The sequence below is a fragment of the Paramisgurnus dabryanus genome, chromosome 21 (assembly GCF_030506205.2).
Source record: "Paramisgurnus dabryanus chromosome 21, PD_genome_1.1, whole genome shotgun sequence".
NCBI classification, from domain to species: domain Eukaryota; kingdom Metazoa; phylum Chordata; class Actinopteri; order Cypriniformes; family Cobitidae; genus Paramisgurnus; species Paramisgurnus dabryanus.
In genome coordinates this window covers 29,472,613-29,481,391 of record NC_133357.1, presented here as the reverse complement: position 1 = coordinate 29,481,391, position 8,779 = coordinate 29,472,613, and the positions used below count along the sequence as shown (strand labels likewise).

Below are 8,779 nucleotides of genomic sequence, written 5' to 3'. Positions count from 1 at the left end.
AGTTAGAGGAGACGTGTGGGCACACAACAACTTCTTGTTTTTCCACTCACAGGTAGACTTGCAGTGAACGCCCAAGCGTTGCCTTCCCAACATACTGTGGAACAGTCCAATGACGATGCGGAGCCCTTAGCTCAAACCTGCAGACTGGTAGCAGAGAACACACAATTTCCTTCACTATTATTATTACCCCAATGGACATACAATGAGAGATACGACACCTCTTAACACAGGCAGAGGGGGCAGTTGGAAACACCGGGCGATGCTGCTTCAGCTTTCAACAAAGCACACGTACTCAGAGGCAGTAGCAGTAGAAAGAGACACAGCTGTGTGTATGTCGAGGTGGAAGGTCTTACTGTGCAGCGTACTGCTGGAGAGAGGCCAACCGCTTCAAATCTTCTTCTCTTCAAACAGCAGAGTGGGGCGTTTGAACATAGGCTGGTACCTGGAAACACTTCAACAGGCAAATAGTTATGCACAAAAACAGCCAGTGGACTTTCCCACACAACAGGTAATCACAAGCTCTTCCTCTTTTAACACCAGACACAGTAATTCAAGTCGACCCTTACTTTACACAGCTGCAGCGCCACCGCCAGACGGTGCAGAAGGTTGGACGGCTCCCAGTCGTGTACGTAGAAGTAACGGCTGCCCAATGCCACCACTCGACTCTTCTCGAACAGGGCTCTTTCCTCGGCCTAAAATGTGATCACTGACAGACAAAGCACAGCACTACAATTGTCCAGGTGCACACACTTCAAAGGGGAAAACCCACCGCACTCCACACACTCACAGTGAGATAAGGTCAGTGTCATGGCTTCGGCCCGGGCTCGGAGTCCTGGATAGTCGAACGACTGAGGCAGAGAACAAGCACGTGAAAGCGTCGAGGCCACGATCCTAGGGCTCCTCCTTCCTTTCTTCAGCCAGCTCCAACGAGACAACAGGGCCTCAAAACAAACTGGGTGGTCAGTAAACACTAAATCTGACACAAGTAAAAGGACTGTTCCAATGTCGAGGATCGTCGGAATTTCAGCCAAGGACGGAGTCCTTCGTTCGAGAAATATCCCATATACAGGAAAGGATGCATATGTGTATCCTTCGCGCTCTTCGCGTGCTGAAATCACCCACAATCCAGCGCTGAAAGCACACCTTTAATTGACGCAATGACGTGCACTTGCTAGCCTGTTCCATTTACGTGTTCTCCGAATGCTTAAGAGGACTTGCCTAGCCTCTGAAGGAAGTGACTTGTAAGGACTTAGTCCTGCCGAGGAAGTATCCTTGACATTGAGAAACGGCCCTAATCACAGATCGCCACATTTGCTTTGCACACCTGAACCCTATCATTCCCGATTACTTTGCTCGGAGTTGACCGGAACCGGCCAGGTGTTCCATTGAAGTCGGTCCGGGCGGAACTATTTCCACCATTTTTGTTTCGCCTGCATAAAGTCACTCCGTGACAAAACCATGTCAAAGTATATGTCTATAAGTTGCATTCACTATGAACTGCTCCCAACTCAACTTTGCTAAATACAAAAATACTTTTGCTTTACATTTTTTTTCTGATTGCTAAACGACAGTGGGCACAACTGGAGTCACATGTGCAAAACTTTGACTACAGTCTGCACAGCAGCAGTTCATGTGGACCAAACTCTAGTTTGTTTTTCATTGCTTGAACACAGTTTTCAAAACTCTACACACTTATCCCATGACTTTAACCACAACCTGCTGTCAAAACTGTGAACCACACATTCAAAACAGAATTGATTTCAGCCTTGTGCCTTTCAAACACTGCTGATTGAAATTTCAGCTGAAAGGCTAAGCAGTTGTCTTGTTTAGCCCCTCAAATATTTGTTTGAATTACAGTATGCAGTTTTAGTTTCTACCTTTTTTTCTCATTACTGTAATTCAGGAAATTACCACAGACTATTGAAGCAAACTGCTAATTTTCATTTACCTCAAATAATTGTTATGTTCTAAAAATGTAAATAAATCATGTGAAAGACTGTTACTCTTTTCTTCAAAGAAAATATTACTTTGTATAAAGTCACTGAAATTGTTTAAACTGTAAAGATGAAAAGTTTGTATTTCCTGTATTGGTGTTTGATGTTAGTGTTTTTCCTCTCAGTGTGTTCTGAGTGACAGTGTGTGTTATCTCAGTGAGGGTTGTGCATTGTGTTTGCCTGTACTGAGCTGTTTTGAGCTGTTGTGTTTCTTTGGAGTGAGTTTTGCAGGTGATATGAACTGTTTGGCTCAGGTAGTGCAGACTGTAGTTAGAGTTTTGCACATATAGCTACAGTTGTACTCACTGTTGTTTAGCAATCGAAAAAAAACTGTAATTTGGTGATGCTGAATTAAATGATTGCATGATAACTTTGCGTTAATTTACTACTTACTACTAAGTTTGGAGTATTTTTACATGAGATGGTTTTCAGTATAGGTTTTGGAAATTAATTACTCTTCTGTTTTAGATATTTGCTTAATTATATGCATGCGTTATCAATCTGTTATCATTGAGTGTGTGTGTGTGCGTGTGGACTACTGTAGGCTGAATATATCAAATGTGTGCAAAAATGCAAAAGCTACTTTTGCTTTCAATATTATGGAGAGAGGTTTCTGGGAAATGGTCTTTCACACACTCGTGTGTGTGTGTGCACGTGCGTGCGCGTGTGTGGGTTTGTGGACTGCACTGTAGGCTAAATATATAAAAGGAAGCAACAGAGTAAACTAAATCAAAACTTGTGCTCCATTCCAGAGACAAACTGAGCGGTAACTTGATGAACACACTGATTTGTAAGTCCACACGTTTTATCTTTTAGTGTTTGTGATAGTGAATATATCAGCTGTATTAACATAATTTTATAAATTAATTTTAGTATTAGAATTATTTGTTTTTGTAGTATAAAGTATAACAAAAAAGTATAACAAATGCACTGGTCAATTTTGATTCCAGTTTGAGTTTTGCAGAAATCATTATTTGCATTTCGGACCATGATGACTGGGTAAAAGCATGGTAACCATCATATTGATGAAATATAGACAAATTTATGGAAGGGAAATATGGGTTTTCAATATAATGTTTGGGTAGCAGTCACTGATGTCAGATGTTCTTGTAACAATTTCACTCCTTTCGTTCTGTCTCGCCTTTCGATATACTAATAATAATGGCATGTATTAAAATGAGGTAATTACTCCTGCAGGCTTTTCTCCCTTGACTCTTCTGATTGCCTCGGGCAGGTCATACTGGAGCTAACTTGGTGTCGCCAGGCAGGTAGGCAGCCACAGCCATTACACTAAATATATGTTGCCATGTTAAAGGAAATGTGCAGGTGTTAAGAATCGGTACAGGATCCTATAATCCCTATGGCATAAAAAGTTAAAGCGTAACTCTCGCCAAAATGCAACCCATAGGGTCCTTTTGTGAATGCATCCGAGGCAAACGTTCATTTAAAAGCATAATTAGGATGGAAGAGCCACTTTAAGATTTACTGTATTATCGTTTTTGGTCAAATGGCCTTTTGAATGGGAGTGCACTACTATGATAGCATCAAAATCACTATTTGTAAAACAATAAGAAGGCTCGTCATAACATAAAACTCTCCTTGAAGTATCACCAGGGGCTCTACACATGAACGCAAGCATTGAGAAAATTGTTTGTGTACACAGAGTTTACTAAAAAGAAAGGATTTAACATCTCACTGTAGCTATTAGTTTTTCCGCTTGCCTTCCATCTAGTCAAAAGTAGTCGAGGAAGGAGAGTAAAGATGGAAAGCTCCTAAAGCTTAGTTCCATATAAATGCACAGATAATATGTTGTTTTGTCATTAGTCATTTTAGTAAACTCTGTGTACACAAACAATGTTCTCAATGCTTGCGTTCGTGTGTAGAGCCCTTGGTGATACTTCAAGGAGAGTTTCATGTTGTGTCGAGCCTTCTTAGTGTTTTACAAATAGTGATTTTGATGCTATCATAGTAGTGCCCCTAGCACTACCATTTAAAAGGCCATTTGACCGAAAAACGATAATCCGGTAAATCTTAAAAGTGGCGCTTGCATCCTAATTATGCTTTTTAATGCAACTTTGACTCATTACATTCACAAAAAAACCCTAGGTTGCATTTTGGCGAGAGTTACACTTTAAGGCCGTTTTCAAAACAGGCTGCGCTGGCTGTATGGGGGTCCAGCAAAAACGCATGTCTTTCCAATTATTTTAAACCATTAAATACCATTCGAATTCCATTTGATATATATTTTTTAATATTCGAATAATATTCAAATATTTAATACTCAATTGCAGCCTGTTAAATAATATGCACTATACTACTCAAACTTACTTACTTACTTATTCATTTAGCTGACGCTTTTATCCAAAGCGACTTACAATTGCTATAAATGTCAGAGGTCACACGCCTCTGGAGCAACTCAGGGACACGATGGTGTGTCACAGTGGATTCGAACCTGGGTATCTCACACCAAAGGTGTGTGTCTTATCCACTGCGCCAACACCATCCGCCATGCATCGTGGATTATGCATCGTATAATTAGGCTTATGCATCGTCAATGCTACTACAAGCATGTGGTTGTTGTTACACGTTCTGTCCACTAGAGGGATTAGCCTGGCCTTAAGGAGACCTGCACGAAATTTGTTTGCATTTATTTTCCACCGAGCACACAGCGACAAACAAATCAACAGAGAACTCTGTAATAAAACATCTTACAATTGTAGTGAAGCGGCATTGTTGTAAAGGATAACAGTACTCGGTTAGCACACTGACATCTTGTTAAAAAGCACAGCCGAAACAATTTGTCTAGGTCAGTGGTTCTCAAACTTATTCATTCATATAGTGTAAGTACATTGGATATTGAAGTTTTAGACTTTTAAGACCCCATGGAAACCTGGCTATATGGTGTGAGAGTCTTGTACAGTAAACAGGAAACATCATTGCCTTTATTGCTAAAAAAAAAACTAAACACTGTATACCCTGCTGAAAATCACTGTGTCGCTCTTTTGATCAAAATGCCGTAACAACTGAGCAACAGAGTCATTATTAATGTTAGTTTTTACACCTGTGCTTGCTTTAAGTCTTTTTTGTAAGGAAAAAGGTCTGAGTTGATGCTCATTTTCTTATTCAGTATATTAAAATTACATTGCCTTCTATATATTCCATACACATCATAAAACAAAAAGAAAACAAATCCAGGGCAGTACAGCAAAAGCAGTATTTATGTAGCACATTTTAATGCCCACTTGATTTGTTTTACATAAGGATTCAAAGAAGAGAAAGAAAGCAAGTAGAGGTAGCTGCAGACTGGAGCAATGGGCGTGCCATAAGTTCGGAAAGAAATGGGGCGTGCCATGAGGAATGGGCGTGCCGTAAGGTCTTTTCAATTGGACGCAAAAAGCCTCCTGGTCCACATAAAAACGAGCCATAAACTTAATCACTAATTACACAAATAATTATAAAAGACAAAATACATTTATTTCACTGTAAAAATAGCAAAAATGATGGAATACATTCAAAAGTACGTTACCTTCGAAACCTTCTGTATGACGCGGGTTACATGACGTCATTGCCACCGCGATTCATACTGTTTGTGATAAATGAACTTTTTGTAACACATCACTTGAAGATATTAAACATTTATTTTGTATTGCCCGTTTTCTATTTAATTTTGGACTGACTTCAACATAGATATTCCTAAAATAGAAACTCCTAGAATTAGAATTTAGAACCTCACATTCAGTGGCGTGTTTACCATTTTGGGGGCCCTAAGCAAAGTCCAAGGACCTGGGGCCCCCCATGCCCCAACATTAAGAAAAAAATTCTTGGTTTAAAAATACAAATAGTGCCCATTGTCTTATTCAAAAGAATAAAGAATCATTATCTGTCAAAAACATAAAGGTCTTGGTTTTACCGCAGTGGTTTCCAAACTTTTTCCAAAAGGCCTCCCTTTTGTACAGAAATATATTTTTAAGCCTATCTCAGATATATCCTTTGCTGGCAAATTCCTTATAGGATGTATTTAAAATGATGTAATTAATACAGTACTGCAACTTCAGTGTGTGATCTTAAAAAAAAAATAAGAAAAAAGCGGAATGCTTACCACGCAGACTTTTTATAACTCTGCAATCATTAAATAAAAAATCATTAAATAAGTTAACCGCTTGTGGACAGTAGGGGGCCCCCCAAGCCCGTGGGGCCCCAAGCAATTGCGTGGTTTGCGTGGTGGGTAAACACGCCACTGCTTACATTTTACTTTGTTTCCAAAGGCCATATTTCTCTGAAAAACAAAATTATATAATTAAATTATTTTAAGCATAAGACAAATAAAAGAAACCCTTTTATATATTACCTTTTATAAGACTGATCTCACAGTATACTTTGAAAACCTTTCAAACATGAGATCAAAAAACTAAGTTTTTTAAATATCTATAACTACCTTGATTCATAAACTTTTATTTTTGTATTTATTTGTATTGTTCATTTTATACTTGTTATTCTCTGATTTACACATTTTGAGCTTTGTATTCATCATTTTTTATTGCATTACACTTGAAATGTCTGTACTTAAACTTAATAATAAAATAAAAAATAATGAAAAAACAAATTATTATTTTAAAGATAAAAATGTCTCCTGACACTATTAAAGTTAAACTAATTTTGTACTTTAAAGTACATTCAAACTAAAAGTAATGTTATTTTTATAATAATAGTATAGCAAATGTTTTTGCTGTATAAAGGCATACATATACATGTTTGATAAAACACTGACCATATAATTATAAAATACAGTAAAAACGGTTTAATAAACTTCTTTTATGATGACATTAATCAATTAAGCAAAACAAAACCCATTTTATCCAAAAAACATTTATTCAGTAGTCATTTTTACAATTATTTTTTTAAACGTCAATTAAATTTGTCATCAAAGGCTTGTGTTCTAAGTCAAAACTCATTCCTTCACCGATTCATACTGTAGTAGCAGTCCATAGAACAGAAACCATCAAACTCTCTATCTGAATAGAACGTGCAGTGAAGACTCCTTCATAACGAACCGCGCGAAGTCTGTGGCTTTGCAAGTGACAGTGTATATTGTGATATTCACAAAGTAGAACGTCTCGGTTACGGATGTAACCCTCGTTCCCTGAAGGAGGGAACGGAGACGTCACGTCGTGACCGACGAATTGGGAACTCGCTTAGAGAGACCAATCTGCTTCGTATACTACTAAAACGCCAATGAACTTGGCCTTGAGATATTTGCATAATGCTGGCGCCGCCCCGCCAGGTGCCTATATAAGCAGCAGGTGCAAATATGGCAATTAGCTTCTTTTTGCTGAGAAAGCCGGGAGAATGAGACCGGCCGATAAACAGCAGGGGGCAGCCCTGTGGCAACGGGACGTGACGTCTCCGTTCCCTCCTTCAGGGAACGAGGGTTACATCCGTAACCGAGACGTTCCCTTTCAGTCGGTCACTACGACGTCACGTCGTGACCGACGAATTGGGAATCCCTACCAAAACGCCACTAGGGGCTGACCTCTTCCAGTGTCTGCGTAAAGCCCTCCGGTTCCACTTAAGGAGGAGGAGATAGGTTTTAAGGCAGAAGGCCGGGCACTAGATGTTCCATAACCCCACAGTAGTGCCAGCGACTGGGAAGCGCCCTATCTGAGCGGTATAGCAACGCTGCGGAAGCCACCACCCTGTTAAGGGCTAATGGTGGGCGAAAGTCAACCGTAGATGAGGAATAAGACAGCCGTGGCTGTGTAAGCAAAGCAGGGCTCTGCTAAGGGAAACGTGGGCTGGTAGGATTAACCCCACGGAAAAATACTCACAAAGGAACCCGGTGGGACACAATGTGGAGCCCGAGCCAGACACGTAGGTTCGCGAGGATACAGCTAGTGAAAGGCTGACAACCAATGCTCCGCAACAAAGGCTGCCAAGGCAGCGGAGGAAGAACAATTCAAACCATTACGCATTTTTGTTCTGAAGGCCTTCCATACTGACACAGTTATGAAGCATCAGTTGGAGGCTGCAAGCCGACCTGCGAGACTGCTCTCCGTGCTCCCCCTGATGAGGAAAGAACACGAGAGGATACAGGCTCGATACGAACACTGTAGAATCTAATGAACGTATAAGGTGTCGCCCAACCAGCAGCTCTGCAGATGTCTGTTAGCGAGGAACTCCGTGGAGTGCGCTCTCAAATTAAAGGGGCAAGGAATACCCTGAAGATTATAAGCCAGGGCGATAGAGTCAACTATCCAATGAGACATCCTCTGCTTAGTGACAGCTTTCCCTTTCTGCTGGCCACCAAAACAAACAAAGAGCTGGTCTGAGGTCCTGAGGCTTTGCGTGCAAACCACGTAGAGTCGCAGTACGCGTACGGGGCACAACAAAGCCACGGTTGGGTCTGCCTCCTCCGGGGGCAGCGCTTGCAAGCTTACCACCTGATCTCTGAAGGGAGTGGTGGGAACTTTGGGCACGTAGCCTGGTCTGGGTCTCAGTAGACAGCAGGACCAAACTAAAGGCACGAATCGTCAACAGAGAATGCATGTAAATTCCCTACTCTCTTCACGGAGGCCAATGCTGGCAGGGTCAGAGTTTCATTGACAAAAACTTCAGACTCGCAGACTGCAAAGGCTGAATGGGGGACCTGAAGGGCTTCAGCACCATGGACAGGTCTCAGGAGGAATAGAGGGAGGGCGCGAGGGGTTTAGCCTGCGAGCGCCTCTTAAATGTAATAACCAAATCATGCTGGCCAACTGATCTGCCGTTGATAAGTGAGTGAGTGACGA

At 40.9% G+C, this 8,779-nt stretch overlaps 1 protein-coding gene across 1 annotated transcript in view; it reads left to right on the top strand.

Moving 5' to 3' along the window:
- Positions 1-2,711: 2,711 nt before the first annotated feature.
- LOC135745515 (uncharacterized) overlaps positions 2,712-8,779 on the top strand; it is a 30,223-nt gene continuing 24,155 nt past the window's right edge. Inside the window, exons 1-2 of the mRNA XM_073813006.1 lie at positions 2,712-2,784; positions 3,192-3,262. The gene's annotated coding sequence lies outside the window, so the exon portion shown is untranslated. The remainder of the gene's footprint in view (positions 2,785-3,191; positions 3,263-8,779) is intronic.